This window comes from Triticum aestivum, chromosome 6D (genome assembly GCF_018294505.1).
Source record: "Triticum aestivum cultivar Chinese Spring chromosome 6D, IWGSC CS RefSeq v2.1, whole genome shotgun sequence".
Taxonomy (NCBI): domain Eukaryota; kingdom Viridiplantae; phylum Streptophyta; class Magnoliopsida; order Poales; family Poaceae; genus Triticum; species Triticum aestivum.
In genome coordinates this window covers 261,669,685-261,690,436 of record NC_057811.1, presented here as the reverse complement: position 1 = coordinate 261,690,436, position 20,752 = coordinate 261,669,685, and positions in this window count along the sequence as shown.

The window sequence follows — 20,752 nt, the reverse complement described above, 5'->3', positions numbered from 1 at the left end:
CTTTCATTGTCACAAAGCAATGGAACATGTTTCACATAGATCCCATAATCCTTAGGAGTTTGGGTCATCCAAAGTAATTGAGCACAACATGAACCGGCGGCAAAGTATTCTGCTCCGGCGGTGGATAAGGATACCGAGTTTTGTTTCCTGGAGGACCAACACACAAGAGATCACCAAGAAATTGACAAGTACCCGAAGTGGACTTTCTATCAACCTTGTCTCCGGCATAGTCCGAGTCGGAATAGCCAACAAGATCAAAAGAAGACCTCTTAGGATACCAAATGCCAAAATTTGGTGTGTGAATTAAGTATCTCGCTATCCTTTTCATAGCCTTAAGATGACATTCTTTGGGGGCCGCTTGATATCGTGCACACATGCATACAATTAGCATAATATCAGGACAGGAGGCACATAGATATAACAATGAACCAATCATAGATCGGTAAACCTTTTGGTCAACCTATTTGCCATCCTTGGTCAAGTCAAGATGTCCACTAGTAGGCATGGGTGTTTTCATACCTTTGCTTTCTTCCATGTTGAACTTCTTGAATAAATCCTTGGTATACTTTGTTAGAGAAACAAAGGTGCCTTCCTTAGTTTGCTTGATTTGCAAACCAAGAAAGAACTTGAGTTCACTCATCATAGACATCTCAAACTTCTCCAACATTAGCTTTCCAAACTTTTCACTAAAATGACGGTTAGTCGAACCAAATATAATATCTTCAACATAAATTTGGCACACAAATAATTCACCATTAACCCTTTTAGTAAAAAGAATAGAATCTATCTTTCCAATCTCAAAGCCTTTCTCAATAAGGAACTTGGTCAAGCATTTATACCACGCTCTAGGAGCTTGTTTAAGACCATAAAGAGCTTTGTGAACTTTGTAAACATGATCGGGTTTCTTAGGATTGACCAAACCGGGATCTTGTTTAACATAAACTTCCTCCTCTATTTCACCATTTAGAAAAGCACTTTTAATGTCCATTTGGTACAAGGTGATATCATGGTGATTAGCATAGGCAAGTAAGATGCGGATGGACTCAAGTCTAGCAACGGGGGCATATGTCTCACCATAGTCCATACCTTCGACTTGAGTGTAGCCTTGGGCAACGAGACGTGCTTTGTTGCGAATGACTTGACCATCTTTGTCTTGCTTGTTGCGAAACACGCATTTGGTACCGATGATGTTGTGGTTGTTGCCGGGCTTTTCGACCAATGTCCACACTTGGTTTCTCTCAAAGTTGTGTAGCTCTTCATGCATGGCATTTATCCAATCCGCATCTTCCAATGCTTCTTCAACCTTCATAGGTTCAATGCTAGAGATGAATGAATAATGTTCAAAAAAATTAGCCAAACGAGTTTTAGAGCGAGTGATTCTCCCGGTTTGGATATCATTGAAGATTTGCTCGACGAGATGGTCTCTTGAAACTCTTGCTCGAACTCATGAGAGCTTTTGCTTGGGTCGGGGTGGAACATCTTCTTCATCATCTTGTTGTTCTTCTTGGCCTTCTTCATTATTGGCGTTGTCGTTCACTTGTCGTGGTGGTGAAGGAGGTTGATGAGGTTAATCTTGGTGTACTTCCTCGTTTTCTTCATCTTGGCGTGTCCCACTTGTGGATGCTTCAATGTCAACTCTTGGTCACCTTGACGTGAGGTAGAAGCTTCCACTTGGATGGACGAGGTACTTTCCTTTACCTCTGTTGGACGAATCTTGCCAATAGACAAGTCTTGGATTGCTTCCGAAGGATCTTTATCTCCTACATCAATTGGCAATTGCTCTACTTGCGAGCCGTTAGATTCATCAAACTTCACATCTACCGTCTCTTCAACCTTTCGGGTGAAATTGTTGTAGACACGGTAAGTGTGAGAGTTTGAGCCATAACCAAGTAGGAAACCTTCATGAGACTTAGGAGCAAATTTAGAACGACAATGCTTATCAAGAATGTAACACTTCGATCCAAATACTCGAAAGTATCCAACTTGGGGTTTGTTACCGGTGAGGAGCTCGTATGCCGTCTTGCCGAGTAGCTTGTGAAAATACAAGCGATTTGTTGCATGACAAGCCGTCTCAACCGCTTCGGTCCAAAAGTGTTTTGGAGTCTTGTACTCATCAAGCATCATTCTCGCCATCTCAATAAGAGTCTGGTTCTTCCTATCAACAACTCCATTTTGTGGAGGTGTGTACGTGGCCGAGAACTCATGTGAAATACATTCTTCGTCAAGAAAGGTATGCACATTTGCGTTCTTGAACTCCGTTCCATTGTCGCTTCGAACCTTCTTGATCTTCACTTCAAATTGATTTTGGGCCTTCCTAGCAAAGTTCTTGAAGATCTTTTGGACCTGCGATTTATCATCAAGAAAGAACACCCACGTAAATCTTGAAAAATCATCGACTATGACTAGACCGAATGAGTTACCACCGAGACTTTTATAGGCGTTGGGACCAAAGAGATCCATATGAAGTAGCTCGAGCGGTCTTCTCGTGCTCATAATGTTCTTCATGGGGTGACTTCCTCCAACCTGTTTTCCTGCTTGACAAGCAGTGCACAATGTATCCTTATCAAATATAACATCTTTTACTCCAAGATATGATCACCTTTAATAAGCTTATCAAGATTTCGCAAGCCCACATGACCTAACCTTCTATGCCACAACCAACCTTTAGAAGATTTAGCAATAAAGCAAGTTCTAGGTTGAGCCTTTTTAGTGAAATCAACAATGTATAGATCACCTCTACGTATACCGGTAAAGACCATATTATGGTTATCTCTACAAAACACTTGGCAATCTACTTCTGTAAATAGGACATTGAAGCCAAAATCAGCAAGTCTAGATACGGAAAGTAGATTATAGCCAAGAGATTCAACGAGCATAACATTTCATATGGAGCTATCATGTGAGATGGCCACCTTAACAAGGCCAACCACCTTACCCTTTGAGTTGTCACCAAAGGTGACATACTTTCGAGGGCCATTGTTTTTAGCAAGCTCACGAAACATGTCCTTGTCTCCATTCATATGATCGGTACATCCACTATCAAGGACCCATTCCTTTCCTCCAGCCATGTAGCCGCAATGATTGGCCATAAGACCAAAGTGTCTCATCGACTCATCGAGATCAAAGTCACTATCATCATCCTCATCATAGTATCCATGTTCAGCATCGTCTTGTGATGGATCAATTCCTAGAGAGGGTGATTCATTAGATTTATGACCATAACAATGTGCATCTTTATGGATTCTAATGACTTTGGAAATGATATTGCTAATGATTCCAACATCTCCTTTGGCACGCGTAAGATCACGAAGCTCAAACAAATAATCACCATACTTAGGATCATTAGGAATCATCTTAGTCAAAGAAATAGACTTATGAAGAATCCCATCTAAGTTTTCCAAGGAATAGCTTGGAAATCATTCCTCAAGGATTCTCCATATAGTGTAGGCACAATCAAGAGTAGGCAAACATCCAATCAAGTTTCTAGGCAAACCTCTAGTGATAAGATTAACAGTTCTAAGGTTGCGAATAATGTCAATAGACTCATCAAGGGTAGGATGCAAAGGATCAACATGAGGTTCACAAGGGCTAGTAATATTATTGTTCAAATGATATTCATTGAAAATCACAAGCATCTCATTTTTCCACTCATGAAAGAACTCTCCATCAAGAATAGGCACTCTACGTCTAAGACTCCCCAACGTAGAGTCATCCATCTCCTCCAAAGGTGTTTAAACCAAAGCAATGGAGACCAATGCTCTGATACCAATTGAAAGGATCGAGAAGAGGTGTCTAGAGGGGCGTGAATAGACTATTAAAAAAGAAATGTTGCAGTTTTTATTTTCTTCAAGTTAAGGTAGAGTTTTAGAACAAGTTTAAACATTCACAATACATATCAAGCAAGCATGGCAAGAGTATATGAGCAGCCGAAAGTAAAGCATGCAAGTTGCAAGAATGTAAACACTACAAAAAAAGACACATCCGTGACATTTTGGGCCGAACAAAAAAAAATCTATCATACTTATGACGATAATTGTGACAAAACCCGGTATCATCATAGATGTGGTGGGGTCCTACTTCTATGACAAAAAATCATGACAGAAAATGGGATTTTCGTCCTGGGCGGGCCGGAGAGAAGCTGCATGACATTCTTTGGGCCGTCCATGACGGAAAAATCCATGGTAGAAGTGAGGGCAGGGAAAATATCAGGGAGTTCACGGTTACGGTGGGTGGTCGGGGGCCGAGCGATGCGTGTTCTCTCGTACATACGCGTGTGTGTGCGAGGCGTTGGGCTCTAACTAAACCCGATGCGAGGCGTTGGGCTCTAACTGAACCCGAGCGATTGCACTGCAGGCTATGCATTACTGAACTCGAGTGATCGATCAATCCCTTGCTGTTAACTGAACCCAATCGAGCGATTCCTTCGCTACTGCGCTAACTGAAAGCCGATCGATGCTGCCTCTGGATGAACAGTGAGTGTTGTTGGGGGTTTGGATGAACAGTTCCGGTGGGGGTTGGATGAACAGGAACCCGTGGTAGTAGAGGCCATTGCCGTGGATGAACAGTACCCCGATCGATCGAGCCGGTGGATGAACAGGTCCCGTAGAGGCTGGATGAACAGGACCCGTGGAGAGCTGGATGAACATGGACCCCCGTGGAGGCTGGTTGAAACAGTAGCCGGTGGGAGGCCTGGTTGAACAGTAGCCGGTGGAGGGCTGGATGAACAGTAGCCCGTGGAGGGGGGTTGAACAGGACCCCCGTGAAGAGGGCTGGTTGAACAGTAGCCTGTGAAGGAGCGCGCGTTGGAGGCTGGATGAACAGGAGCCTATGGATGACCAGTCGCAGGTGGAGGCTGGAGGAGGTCGACGGTGGATGAACAGGAGCCCATGGATGCTGGAGGAGGTTGACGATGGAGATGAACAGTATCCCGTGGAGTCTCGTTTTGCGGTACGCCACACCCCTCCCGGTGAACAGGACCCCCGTTTCGACCGTAGCGCTCCAACACAAGTCCGTTTCCTCCGTTATGGGTATGCCACACCCCTCCCGATCAACAGGACCCTATTTCGACCATAGGAGGTTCGTTTCCTCCGTTTTGTGGTACGCCAGAACCCTCCAGATGAACAGGATCCCGTTTCGACGTTGGCCGGTCAAACACAAGGCCGTTTCCTCCGTTCTACGGTATGCCAGGCCTCGTTTCCATCGGCTGTTCCGTCCAAGCCGGTTGGCTCCCGATGAACAACACGCATTTCGTTGCCTCCCGATGAACACGACGCATTTCGTTGCCTCCCGATGAACACGACGACGACGCAGTTTATCCGTTCCGACCCAGCCACAGCATGTACATGAGCCCTGGCCGTACGTATGCGCGAGTAGGCATTGGAGACCCCGCCCGTATGCACGTACGTGGCCGTATTTACTTTCTTGCACCTGGCCGCTGTACGTACGTGTACATGCTACGTGCGCGCCTCTACTACCACACGTGCGCGCCTCTACTACCACACGTGTGCGCTCTACATCGACCAGTATGTACGTACACGTTTGCGACCAGAATGACAATGCTACGTACGCTTCGACCGGGTGGGTCCCGACTGTCAGGTACTTCCTTGCGTGCGAAGATGTAGCTGGTGGGTCCCAGCAGTCACGGGGGAAAATCATTTTTTTTGCCCGTATTATGGACGCACTTCCTTGCATGCGAAGATGTAGCTGGTGGGTCCCAGCAGTCAGGGGGGACAACATTATTTTTCAGGGTAAAAAGGATGCAGTTGCATGCATGTGTCCATGGGCGTGGTGTGTCCCCATTGTCAGCCTCTCACGTACAGTCATCTTTCGATGACACTCGGTTGTTGACCACGTTGACCACACCATGCCGAGCGCACCAATGCCGGTGGACAATGGCGAGGCCCCAGACTGGAACGACCCGGAGATGGGGAAGACGCGGCAGTGGAGTTGCAGATGGAGAGGAGTGGGAAACTTGACTGGTTCGGGTGCGCGGCAGCACTGCCGTCCACATGAGACAGGAGCAAGAACAGAGGTTGAAGAAGGAGCATGGCTGTTGGATTAACATCCAATGGTCCAGCTGCTAGAATCATTTGTTGATTAAGTTGACAAAGCCCTGCGTACATGTCTACTTAGTAGGCCCACAAGTCAACCACCAAATCTGCCGGGTCCCCGCAGTCATCGGGAGGAATGGTTTTTTCGCACAACAAGGAGGCACTTCCTTCCGTGCGAAGATACAGCCAGTGGGTCCTAGCTGTCAGGGGGAGGAAACAGATTAATAAGGAGGAACTTCCCTTATGTGCGACCATGGACCTCGTGGGTTCCAGCCGTCAGGCTCTCCATGTACAGTCCTCTTCCGATGACTCTCGTATGTTGACCACGCTGCGCCGAGCGCACCGAGGCGGTGGATGATGGCGAGGCCCCAGACTGGAACGACCCAGAGATGGGGAAGACACGACAGTGGAGTCGAAACGGAGAGGAGTGGGAAACTTGACTGGTTCGGGTGCGGGGTGGGCCTACACTCAGTAGAGAATAACAGGAGGTGCGGAGTGGAGGGATGGCCTAGCCGTCGGCGGGGTAGCGTTTCGCTGAGGCGCACAAAACAACGCCGCTGGACGCCGGAGGCTAGAGCAGGCGGTCCCGACAGCGCTGGAGGAAGAAGACGAGAGATTGAAGAAGAATGTCGGCCGTTGGATGTAAATCCAACGCCTTCTTAGGCTTCGACCTACTGGCCCACATGTCAGCCAGTCCTTTTGTTTTTTAGTCCATTTGGTGGGCTGGGTGAAACAATGATGTAGCATCTATGCAGCCCGTTTATATATATGGTAGAATTTAAAGCCCATTTGCATTTTTCTCGAAATCCGCGGACTTGCTGGGCTGGGTGAAAATATCATGTTGGGCTGGATGGAGAAATGTTATAAAAACATAAACACATGATTGCACGTCTATTACTGCATTGGTCAGTAAAATCTTTGCAAGCTTATGTACGCAATCACTAGGAGTTAACTTGCCAAGTTATATATAAACAATTATTATTATTATTTTGTAAGAACTTTCAACTTACGAAATAAAATATCATTTTAATTTGATGAGTTAATAGTACGTGGGGTATTATTATTTTTTAGGCTAGACGTGGGACAGTTGAGTTGGTTCTAGGGAAAAGTACTGGAGAAAACTCAGTTTACATAAAAAAGAAAGTGGGAGAAAATTCAGATATAGGATTAATGAAAATGAAAAATAAAGGAAGTGGGAAGGTCTATAAAATGGTTGGACGAACGACAGGTTAACGGAACCTTATGTTGTTTCTATTATATATATATGTAATAAAATAATATAGGTAGTTTGCATTATAGAAACATAGGTTCAGTTTTGCATTCTTATAGAAAAATAGAACTGAGCTGTGCGTCGTCTTGAAAAAACAAACATAACTTGGGCTGCTGATGTTATAGACAAGCTAGGTTGGGAGGCCCAGAGGCCGCTTGATACCTGTTGGATCCAAAAAATGTTGAAACATGTCGTGGGCTGCCCATGTTAAACAACAAAACCTAGGCCATGGACCTGGTGGGCCTGGGACTGTCAGCCTCTCGATGAACAGTTGTCTCCCAATTCCTCTTGTTTTGCTGACCATGTTGGGAACGACAGACGGTGGCCGCGGCGAGAGCACCAAGGCGGAGGACGACGTCGAGACCTCGGACCGAACGAACCGGAGCGGGGGAAGACGCAGGCGGAGGGGAGTACGAGGGTTGACTTGTTCGGGTGCAGGGTGGGCTGGTGGAGCTGCCGCCGCCGGACAATGTGTGGGAGTAGAGGGATGGCCTGGCCAACGCCATAGGCTATGATGGCCAGCCGCTGTATAGGAAGAGGACGAAAGATTGAACAAAATAAAGAAATACAAATGGATAGGTGGTTGGTCCCATATGTCTGTGTACGAGACCTGCTGGGTCCACCTGAGAAGGGGAATATGTTGGGAGGAAGGAGATTCAAAGCACGGCAGCTGAGTGAACTAGCTTTTTTAACGGACAAGTGAACTAGTTACATACATAAGCAAATAGCCACTAAAAAAGCAAACAGGTTATTGGGTTCTTAAAAGAAATATTTCGGACAAAACAGATAATTACGACACATAGGCTAATGCATGAAACACTCAGATGATAAAGGTGCTTATAAACAGATAAAGTACAACATCTAGACCTTCCTGGCATGCTTGATCATGACGTTGCGGCTGTCCGTGTACTCGTCGGTTACGGGAAGCAGACACACGCTCATGTCCAAGATCTACCTGTACATGTCGTAGCATGCGTATGCGTCCTTGGCCGCGTAGGTTATGTAGGCTTGATTCAGAGGTACCTCCCACGTGTTCAGCTCCTTGGTATCACTGTCTTCTTTCATGTTGGCGTATCAGGGGTCGATGATGGTCTCGGCGAGGTCAACCACGGAGTCCTTCTCTGCCCGTTGCCAATGATCTTGTATTGCTTCTGGATGTCGACAAGCTTGTTGCACCAGATGGCCGAATCATCGCGTTCTTCCTTCTCTCCACCGTAGCGAAGGTGCAGTCGGCGCTGCCGATGAAACGGGCGAATGCTCCAGAACCTCTGATGGCCCCTACAGCAGTGGTAGATGAGAAACTCGTCCCGCACACCTACCTGGGCGACGGTGATCCGTTGGTCCCTGTCAAGAGACGAATGGATGGGCACAAGGTCTAGTCCTGCGACCTTGTGCTTTCTCGTCCTGTAGGTACTGCTTGAACTCGGCGAGGCAGAGCTTCACCGAGTCCGGATCGTTGGTGTACATCACATTCAACTTGGTGCAGCCATAGGACTGAACGGCGAACTCAAAGGGGAACTCCTTGCTGAAGTCCATATCCAGCAGGCTCACCCCTCGGATCGCCATTGGAGTCTCTTCAAGTGAACGAGTGGGTAGGCGGCGGCAGCAGTTCGTTTTTCAGCTCTTGGGGAACTGTATTCAACAGTAAACTGAGTCTGTACAGGCGACAACAGTTACTACCCCTCCATCGCCCGCTGCACGCCCGGTAGAAGATGCACCCTCGGCGCATTCAAACGCCTCCATTAAGAAACCTACTCCGGCCACACGTCGGTTCACGAGCGTGTCTATATTGGTACTGTAATAACAAGAGTTAGTGGTCACTTTACATAAATTTAATTAGCTTTAATAGAAATTTATACTTAAAACAAGCAATGCATTGGCTCTTCTATCAGTGCCACAGGATCAACATGCATAACAATTAGAATTATTATTCTCAGGACGCACACGATCAGCACATTTGTCGCACTTTCACACAGATAATACTACCAAGTTTGAACTGTTTGTTATGGTTGTTGTCCTCTGCATCATCATGTTGTGTTTCCCAGCTTGCAAGATTCATAACCAACAAATAAGATCCAAATAATAAGTACAACAAAGATGCCTACACATCTCATTGATTCCCAGCTTGCAAGATTCATAACCAACAAATAAGATTCAAATAATAAGTACAACAAATATGCCTACACATCTCATTGATTCCCAGCTTGCAAGATTCAGAACTAACCCATTAGAGCCTTTTGATAAAGTGAATATCGGGATTAAATCCATCTTGGCTAGCCGTGTCATACAACCGAAGAACTTGGCGAATGCTCTTGACCGTCACAACATCTGTAGTTGAGTATTCCTATTTGCACAGCACAAACAAGAAGAGCATGATTACTATAATAGTGGCACTCCTTGAACTCAACCTGCAGCTCCACTCGGATGAGGCCTGCCTGGAGTTCCATGATTCAATTCATGCGCCTTTTTCTGCAGTTCACCTGAAATGAAGCAAAGATTGCATCATTCAGCTAGCAAGAAGTACTTGCTCTCGTGAGCTGGCAGGTTCTTCTTTAGTAGTTGCACTAAAATTGAGGAACATTAAGGTTGGCTGTCCGGCTCATGTAAGGTGCAACTATAATTTGCTTATCCTTTTGTGCAGTTCCACTAAAATAAAGTGCCATTGTGGTGACAGTGACGGCTCATCTTGCAAAGGCTAATAAAATGTTGCACGAGATTACCAGCAGAACTTGACGGAGATTTTGGAAACTCCAATCACCATTTTGTGCAGTTCCACCAAAATTGAGAGATGTTGCCCACGTGACATTTTAGTTGAACTGCACAAGACACTCATTCCAAAAAAAGTGTTTTGTGCAGTTCACCAAAAGGTCACAATAGCAACAAGGTGAAATGGATATCCCTATCTGCACAAAAAGATAGAAAGTAAACAGTTGCTGGTCAATAAGAATATACGAAACATACACGAAATGAAAAGAAGCATCTTAATTATGTTCATGGCAATCACGCAAGGACAGTAGAAATTTTAAAACGTCAGCAATGCTTCATGTTACCGGAAGCATTACGATCAACAATGACATTCGTCAAATATGGGATTACTTTAATGGTGGCATTGCTTGTTTACCAGATACAGTAAATCAACAGCAGCTAAAGAGTTGGTTTAAGGGCATGGGACCGTGGGGACACCAGGACACTCAGCAGCATAAAGGAGCAACTTACTTATCATACTGGGGAAAACAGCAGGAGTACCATTTGTAACATAGTTTAATTGCATCTTATTACTGGAGGCATTAGATTAACAATAACACTGGTTAGACATGTCCCTAAGGTAACAGTGTGATCGCTTCATTTTACATGTGCCCTTGCATTAGCAACAACAAAAGGTTGGTATAAGGACATGCAACAGTGGACGCATCAGCACAATGTACCTACAAGGAGGCATAAAGTGGTGATGCCGAGTTTGTTCATGCTCTATGAGGGCAGCAAATCTAATCGTGGAGACTTTTTACTATGTGAGGGCAGCAAACCTAATCCTGGAGACCTTTTACTATGTGAGGGCAGCAAATCTAATCCTGGAGACCTTTTACTATGTGAGGGAAGCAAATCTAATCCTGGAGACCTTTTACTATGTGAGGGCAGCAAATCTAATCCTGAGACCTTTTACTATGTGAGGGCAGCAATTCTAATCCTGGAGACCTTTTACTATGTGAGGGCAACAAATCTAATCCTGGACATACTCTGTTGACTTGTCCACCAGCCGCCACTTTCTATCCTTTTTTAACCAATAATAGTTATGTTCGTTATCAAGTTTGTTCTTTGTTTTCCCATTATTTCCCTTTTCAACCAACAGACCGGTTGGGTATCCAGTCTCTACTACTTTCACCATATTATTTCCTATTGATTCAACTCCTAGATTCATGCTACAACTTCCCCCCCCCCCTTTCTTGGTTTTTTGAACAAAGTCCTAGATTCGAATGCATGAAGTAGCTTTACCTCTAATAATACTAAAAATTTAGGTGGATTTGGAAGAGCTGATGGGAGTAGAAAAAGATGCACATGCAGACACATGGGGAGCTGGGGCAATAGAGCAAGGACGCTTTCGAAAAACTTATACCAGAGGGTCGTCGGGATGTCGGCGGCGGCAGGTTGGATCTGCGCACAATACGGCAGGGAGGAAGAAGGGACAGAGGACCTCCTGAGCCGGCGCTGTGTCGAAGAGAACGGCACGGGCAGAGGATCGGGCCCCTCCGCCAGCTGTGGGTTTCCTCCCTCGCCGGCGATGACCGCATGAACGATGCACCTAGTCCTCTACACACACCAGCCGAAGGGATCCGGCCGGATCTGTGACCAGCGGTGAGCAGAGAGAAGATGTCGCTACCGCTGTCTTGTTTATATCTGGAGAGGATCAGAGAATGAAGAGAGCAACCCTAGTAAAGCAAGCGCTCAGGCCCCTCCGTACATATATAGTGGAGTGGTTATCTTTTTCTCTCCACAACAAACGTTTCAATTTGTGTACGTGGCATTAAAGAAAAGAAACTCTCTATTTAAGGTGACTAACTATACGACTCCTACTTACTACTAGTAGTAGTATTGTTCACTTGTGCTCCCCGGCCCTCCATTCATTGAACAACCCCACGGGTGAATAAACATACAGTACTAGTATTTATATAGAACGAACAAGCTCAAACTATTTTCGCGTAGTTAAAAGTTGAGGGAGGGGCTTTTCCCGGGCAGTACGCGCGACAGTTTTCGCGTAGGCGGTTTGACAAAGAGGCGAGGAGGGTGAGGGAGTAGCGTATTCAACTTACATACTACTGGAAAGGCCGGGCTGTGTGATTTGACAACGCGTTACTGCTGGAAAGACTTGTGATATGACTACTCACTATAGTCATTAATTATTGGCAGTACGACCAGGGTGATGCCCCCCTTCCGTTCCGCACTCTAATGTGGTGCATGACACATATTACATCGACCCGGATGCTGCTGGCTCTCCCACATGTCGGTGAAGTAGTACGTAGTAGTAAGAAGGAGCAAAGAATCATGCGGTATAAGTCTTTCTAGAGATTCCAACAAGTGACTACATACGGAGCAAAATGAGTGAATTTACACTCTAAAATATGTCTACATACATCTGTATGTTGTAGTCAATTTGAAATGACTAAAAAGACTTATATTTAGGAACGGAGGGAGTAGTAGTACTACTACTCACGTCAAAGGAGTGCGAACCACGGCAGCCCAGTGAATCAGCAGTAGAAAACAATATGCTCATATGGCCATAAAAAACAATGTGCCACGGTCCTGACTGTAGCATGTACAGTACTACTCCTCTTTGTTTGGTTCCCTGAGTTAGAGCTAGTTTGGGTTGAAATAGCCTCAAATTATCCAAACAGGAGTGGTTAGTTTGAGCTAGTTTGCTCTAACCCAGCTAAAAAAACTAGCCCGGTGGAGAGGTTGTAATTGGGTTAGTTCTCCTCGGACCCACTAAAAGAGAACTAAAAAATCTCCCCTGCCCGCACCAGATCGCTCCCTCCGCCCCCCCCCCCCCCCCGCACGACTCCTCTTTGTTCCCCATCAGGCTGCCTGCCCAAGCATCGCTCCGCCACTCGCCCTCTCTCTCCTCTGGCCGCCCTCTCCCTCCGGCCTCCGCCGCCCTCTCCCTCTGGCCTTCGAAGCTCGCCCCGCTCCCCCTTCACCGATCATTTTTCTCCCTCTGTCTTGCGCGGTAGCGCATCTACCAGGGATGTCGCGAGAGGGGTGAGTTTGTTCGTTCCTTCTCTGTCTCACAGCCATATCATTGATCTTTCTTGCTGCAGCGCTAATTCTGATTTGGAAAAGTAGATCCTGATTAAACTGGGTATAGATTTGTGGTGCGCGCATGGAATTGTTTGATGCTGCTTGAGGAGGTAATAAATCTTTCTAGACACCCAAAGATTCAGTTCTCCTTTCTAGGTATTTCAGTTTCTGGCTTGCATTATTTCTAGAGACCCAAAGAATCAGTTCACCTTTCTAGGTATCTCAGTTCCAGGCTTCCATTGTTTCTAGAGGCCCAAAGATTCAGTTCACCTTTCTAGGTATTTCAGTTTCAGGCTTGCATTATTTCTAGAGGCCCAAAGATTCAGTTCACCTTTCTAGGTATTTCAGTTTCAGGCTTGCATTATTTCTAGAGGCCCAAGGATTCAGTTCGCAGTCGTCGGGAAGTGGCCCTGCTACCCATGCCGGTGTCTGCCTCAACTCGCAAGCCCCGACGTCGGAGCGGTTCCCGGGGCTTGGGCTCTACAGAGCCTTCCTCCAGAGCGACGATGACGACCTCCTCCCTGGGTGCATGAGTGGCTCCGGGCTCCCTCCCTATCGTGAATGACTTCCGTGATGAGTTAGCTCATGCTTTTTTTCATGGAGTGTATTTTTTTGTGAAGCTTGATTAAGGACTTGTATGTTTAAGTGGGATATCTCAATTGTATGGACAAAGTAAAATTTATCATGTTTTGCATGCTTGATCTGTAAAGATGGGTCGCTTATGTCAATTGTGAGCGGGAGGAGGCCACATAAGAGCCGGCCACACCAAATCCGGCATTAAATAGGGTCCAAAGTAGTCAAATGATTGAGAAAGAACATTTATTGTAAATCTAACCCTACCATCCATACACCTCTTTGGTTTAGAGTTAGTTCAGGGTTAGAATGTAACTCTAACCTCTAACTGAGTTAGAGTGAGGTTAGAGTCTCCTCGTCTCGGTTCATCGCCATCATACTTTCCCCATTTTTGTGTTTTCAGTATCCTGCGAATCAAAGAGGCCCTTAGACTGGTATAGGTCCAGTAGTTTTTTTATAAACATGTTATGTCCAAAATTTAATGAACGTGCTCCGGTTTCTACAAAAACAATCCGGTTTCATGTAGTAATTTATTTATTTATTCTTCTGCGGGGGGTTTGCATGTAATTCATGAGTCTAAAATGTAAAGTACCCCGGTATATGCTCCAAGTCGTGCATGCACTACGACCCTGATGCTCTATGTCCCACATGTCGGCAAAAGTGGGCACGTGGAAATAGCCTAGGAGTACATATAGGAGGATAAATGCGTGGAAAAATATGTACGGTGAAGCGTAGTTGCGGTTCAAAAAGGAGACCTAAAGTGATGACAGGTATAGGTCGCACATACCCAACTAGTGGTAGTACTAGACATACGACTGCTTTTCCCTAAAAAAAGAGGTACGAGTGCTCAGTACTCCAATTCTATCAACGCGAGTCCCATCTGACAACAACGTCCATGCTACAGCTAGCTCTTCTCCATCGTTTCTCTCTTCTAATTCTAAACGTAGCCGACGCCCAGTGGGCGGGGTGGGGATTTTCCGATGGTCGGTTTGCTCAACTGCGGCCCCACCTCATAGTGAAAACATTACTACTAGAATAAAAATGCCATATACTCCTATACTAATAAAACATTAAGGCCACGAGGCGATGTAGTGCTGGTTACACGAGGCAAGAAGAAGAGATGCATCCATCGACGACGTCCACCTCCTCGACTCAGGGCGCCGGCCCACCGAACGGCGGCTAAGTAGCAACGGCTTTTGTGGTCAGGTCGACGTGCTTCTGAACAATGACGTCCAAAGATTCGAGCCGCTGGAAGAAGGCCAACGTCTTTCTGTCCTCGCTGGCCTTGTAGTGGCCTATGTAGACAATTTCCTCATAGACGTGGATGTGCAGGTCGACGGTTTCTTGCATGGCTAGGCGCTGCGCGACGAGCGCGGCCTCGAGGTGCACATTCTTCGTAGCGACCTCCGGCACCTGCAGGGCCACCAGGGCTTGAAAGAGTTCGTCACCATGGAGGCCGATGAGGGTGGCTGGCAATGAGGAGCCTGGGCGCGCGGGCTCGAGTAGTACGGCAGGGTCATCCATGCACTTCTTGACAGCAGTGAACTTGCGGATGGATTTGACCATCATGTCGTGCATGCGAGAGGTGAAGCCGGCGTCGGGGAGGGCTACGAAACCGGCGGTCGCCAGCACCGTCTGGAAACGCTGCACGGTGCAGGGCCGCAGGCCGGCGCCTTGGATGATTTGGCACAGCCAACTGCCGCTCGCGTGCATCGCCTCCATAGGTGCTTCTGGCTTCTGGTCACTTGGTCTTGGATTGGAGTGAGTAGTGTTGCGCAGAGACTAGGGGTAGATGGATTGTAGTGTTGGGGCACCTTTATAAGACAATCAAACTATGTTGCATTCACATCGTGCTGGCTCTATTCTGCTTCTCCAATTAATTCCCTCTGCATGTAATTTGAGGATGCATCATTCACCGTTCAACATCTCGGGAACCCCTACCCTCTCCCTCCTTGGCATTCAAGCACCTATGGAGGCGACTGCCGCTCGTGTCTATCGCATGTCAGGAGACGTTCCCGTCGACGACGAGGTGCCTATGGTGACTTCGTAAATTTCAAGATGATAGTACTAGTATACCCAGTATTGTGCACCGCGACCAAGGCGGAGAGGAAAACAAGAGAACTATGTATTTATTTACAGTGTAGATTCACTCATTTTGCTCCATATGTACTCCGTCTCGGTGTATTCTAGTCACTTCTTGAAATCTCTAGAAAGGCAAATACTCCTTTCTGGTTTACATGGCTGTACTAGCAACTAAAAGTGGGCTCACATAGCAATTTTGTCTCATGCAAGAGCCTTCCTATATGCGTGCTCCTGAGAACTGAGCATAGCTCAGTTGGCAAGGCGCGGGAGTTCGCGGCCAGCCCACCAAGGTTCAAGTCTCGAGCGTTTGGTGCTCACGGAGTTTTGTTCTATAAAAAAATGCCAATATGCTAGTCTAGCCCGGGTTGGTCTCGTTTTTTTATATGTGTGCTCCATGGTTCGCAACTCCCACGCTCGGGTTGCGCTTGGCTCTTCGCCTCTTCGAGAAGATGAACAATGATGTTACTACTACTGCTTCTACAGTATCGAATCCACTGCTGCATGTCCGTCCACCGCGAGCGGGAGGGATAGCTTGTTGTAGTACTATAAGCAAAAGCCTGTCCTCGTCTGCGAGCCACCCCGCGCATGGGAGAGGGAGAAGGCGTGTAGTAGTAAAATCAAGCTTCTCCTCATTGTACGAGTTGACGTGACACATCATAGCACTGGCCCCACATGGTTGCCTCTGAACTTGGCTGAAAGACCTGCAGTGTACAATGCTCCATTTGCTGCAAACTCTAACATTTACCGCACCACAAATTAAAAAATATATTCCTGTCTTGACCAGATGAGCGTGCAAACTAGAATCACCAGGATGACAGGTAGGGCCAGAAGATTATTTTAATAAAAAAGCATGGAGCCGACCCCAACGATTTTAAGCTTATAGGCACGGTATACACTATCCTAGACTACTCTACACATGAAACTGCCACACGAGCGTCCGGGCTGCGCTTGGCTCTTCGCCTCTTCGGGAAGTCGAACAATGATGGAGTACTACTACAGTGGAGGAGTACTACAGTATGCTTCTGGCCATCTGACTCTGATTGAACTGCTGCATGTCCACCACGTGCTGGAGGGAGAGCGTGTAGCAAACGAAAGCTTCTCCTAGTCCTGCCAGCCACCATGCTCATGGGCAAGGGAGGGACGTAGCTTCATCGACTTACTGCTCTTGCCTTTGCGTCTATGAAAGGTGGGCCCCATAGGTGGGTCGCCCACCTATCATGCAGCCAAACGCATGTGCGGTTAAGGCGAGAGGGTGTTGTAGTAATCAAACTTCTCGGTCTGGTACGACTTGACGCGACACATCAAAGCACTGCACTCGATATATTTCAATAATTTGCATTTACCGATGCATTAATTACAACGCATGCATGCATGCCGTGACTCTCCTTTTGATACTTGCATGTGTTGACTTAATGCACCTTGAAGTAGTATGAATATGTGACGGTAAAGCTTTGTAATGCCCCGGCCCTAATAAAGCGAGAGATGGTTGTGCACGAGGAGGGCGAGATCATGCAGACGGAACAGGACCCGACAATATAGCTCTCTATGGTCTCGATGGACCTCACCTTGCTCCACTGCCCCTTGTGCCTCCGCCCCTTGAAGCCTCCAGTTTATGAGGTCCGAATACACCTCCTCCGTTCGGCTGATCGAGCAAGGTGCATGTTTCTTGATTGATGTGTTGTTCGATTGATTTGTGCGGTGCAAGGGAGGGCACTTGGCCTGTGCCGACTGCCGCGTAGCGCCCTGGGAACCAGCGGCAGTGCCAGAAGTGCGAGCGCGGCGGTGGCTTCGATGGGTGGAACACAGCGGTGGACGCTGTCCTCTCCTCGGTGAGGGTGGAGTGCCCGCACGAAGGCTGTGGGCTCTACGTCACTTACCACAAGCTCGCCGATCACCAGAGCGTGTGTCCGCTCACGCCCTGCAAATGCCCAGTGCCCGTCTGCGGCTACGAAGGCTCGCCGCCGGCGCTCTCCCACCACATCAGCACCGTGCATCCCATGCACGTGCACAGGATCCAGTACGGCAAGGTGCTCCAGCTGCAAGTGCCACTCTTGGAGCCATGGCTCTTGCTATTCACGGAGGAGGACGGCCACGCATTTTTCTTGGTCGGCAGCATGCTCGACATCGGCGCGTGTATCGCCGTGTCGGTCGTCTGCATCGGAGCGGGGTCGTCCCCACTGCCGCACTACGTGGCCAAGCTGTGGGCGAACAGCCCGCCGGGGGAGCCCAAAGGTAGGACCGACGCCGGCAAGGTGGAAATGGAGGTGACAAGCAGCAAGGATCCCGACGACGTCGCCGTGCACGAGCTGACCTTCTTCACAGTTCCGCCCAAGCTGCTGGCCGGGGATAAGCTGGTGTCCCTCCGCATTCATATTGACAAGATCACGTCCTAAATGATTCTACAGTGCCTGCTATTTATCTTAGTAATATGCTAATATAGGGGTTAGCTTGGTCTACTTTAGCTTAAGAGATGGTGGGATTTGGTGGCGATGCAGCAATTACTTCGACATCAGATCAGCAGTTAAAGTAATTTCCAATAGTCGAACGGATATTTTGTGTCTGTTGGATATAAAGATCCTTTGGGTAAGAAGTATAACAGCTTATAAGAAGTAAGTATAACAGCTTATATGCTTGTTTGTTCAGGAAGTGTTGCATACTTGTGCGAGTTGACGCGAGACATCAAAGTAGAACTACTACTAGTAGTACTCCCTCCAATCCTAATTTCTCTGCGCATAAGGCTGGTAATAGTGGGAGTAACATAGCTAGTAACATAGATGCCACATAAGCAAAAATGATGAGGTGGCAAGTAATTAATGAGGAGAGAGGCAAATAGAGTAACATAATATGGTACCATCACATAGCGCTTTCCAATGCAAAATGAGTCTTCAAAGTAATAAATGAAGACATCTAGTACTATCTCAAGGTCAAGGAGCAACGTGAAACCTATGAAAGAGCCAATCGGATGGTTGAGAACACTACAATCTGTAGCTACATATGCGTGTGTGAGAGAGGACGAGTGCGTGCGTGCACCTCTTCTCTTCCTGTATAACGTACTAAACTCAGAGTACAAGTGTATGTGGGTGGCATCGACCTAGGGAGATAGAGATGGTGCATGCGAGAAGTCCCGAGAGATAGGTGTAATGCATCTGAAAAAAAGACTAGTCTATAGCTCGCCACGAGGCTATTCCTGTCGAACGCGCCAATAAGCGTAAGATATGTATCCGACGGTGCCAGTTATTGCACGTACGCAACAGTAGAAAAAGAACTAGTACCATGGTATATGCTACACCACGGCCGAGAACACGTGCCCACGTTATGCCAATCGGGAATAGTGCCGCACTTCGAAACTAAACCGTCAATAAATTTTGAGCGCGTTTCCTCACATTCCAACTTACTACTACTACCACGCTATATTTAATTGCAAACCTGTTCACACCGATCACAACCTACTCCCTCCGTCGTCACCGTGACCAAGGAGGAGGGGAAAATGAGAGAACTTAATGTTTATTTGCTAATTAATAGTATTGCGTGCAATGAACTAACCACTACATGTCGTGTTTGTTAGTCTCAAGTCATTAAAAGCATGCACACCCACATCTCTTGTTCTCCCGATTTTTTTACATTTTTCTTGTAGTTTTTTCAATGACATCTATAGCAATATAGTAAAAAGGGACATGACTCTCTTGTGTCTTGTATGAATTGTTTTTTGTACACGTTAAGTTTGTTCTGCCAAACAAGGAATCCGCGCCTTGTTATCCTGAAATTTCGACGTGTGCAAAAACTCCCTCCTCATCTGAAATCGGTCCCGCAGCCCAGGCACGCGAAATCCCCCTTCTACCCCTCAGCCGGTAATGCCGGCTCGACGTCGCGGTGTCAAAACCGGTGGGGGTACGTTGTTAACTTACCTACATTTCGGACAAGCGCGTCCCTAAGCCATGGCTCCCCCCTACCTTCCCCTTCATCCCCCCATTCGTACACCGAGGCCGCCAAAACCCGCGAAACCCCACGCGCCTCCGTCGGCCTCCCGACCGCCGCCCAGCCGGAGACTCTTCCCCGATGATGTCGTCCACCGCAACAGCTCGCCGTCCCTCATCCACCGCACCGGATGAGGATCCATCGTCGATCTCGTCGTCCCGCCGGATCAGCCGCCCCATCCTCCACCTCCAAGGAGCTGCCCCGATGTTCGCCTCACCTATCGCGCCACCTCCATCCCCACAGCGTCGTCTTGACCTGCCCCACCGGAACCGCAACACCCTCACCAATTCCTACGATGAAGCCGAGGGCCACTCGGCGCCACCAAGGAGGTTCTGCACTCACCGCTGCATTTTCTCTTTTATTCGATCTCACGGGGCTATCGGTGCTTGATACCGAGCAGCCATAGCGGGTCTCCATCGACAGCACTGACGCTGGCCACTTCATCCACGACATCTCTCCCCCATGTCGTTGCTTCCTCGGCGGCGACTTCCACACTGGCACTAGCTGCAGCTGCTCCTACTCTCACTTGCGATGCTGCTACTTCTGCTCCGGCACTCGCTCGTGCTGCGGCTCTTTTGTTGCTGTCGGTCGCGCTGCTGCTCCGCTCTTGCTCTCGTTCGTGTTGCTGCTCTGCTCTTGCTCTCCCTCGCGCTACTGCTGCTACATGACCTCCGGCAGCTACAGGAGTTGGGTGGGCAACAAACAGTAGATGATCCATTCTCTATCTTTTTAAAATTGAAGCTATAATCTACCTGCTATCATTAGTTTTGTATCTATCCACTCGTTTCCTACCATCAGTCTTGATTTTTGCATGCACCCCTTAGGCCTTACAAAATCTAACTATTTTTTATTATGCATGTCAGTTATTGTACACAATCGTACTAAACATGTAGAGAAAAAGAGAAGACCGTTGCGTGGGAATATAATGTCATGCTCACGCCGCTCCATGGTGGGCGAAGTGGGCCCCTCTCCCGCCATTCCAGATTGTATTCCAGAGGAAGATAACTTTTCA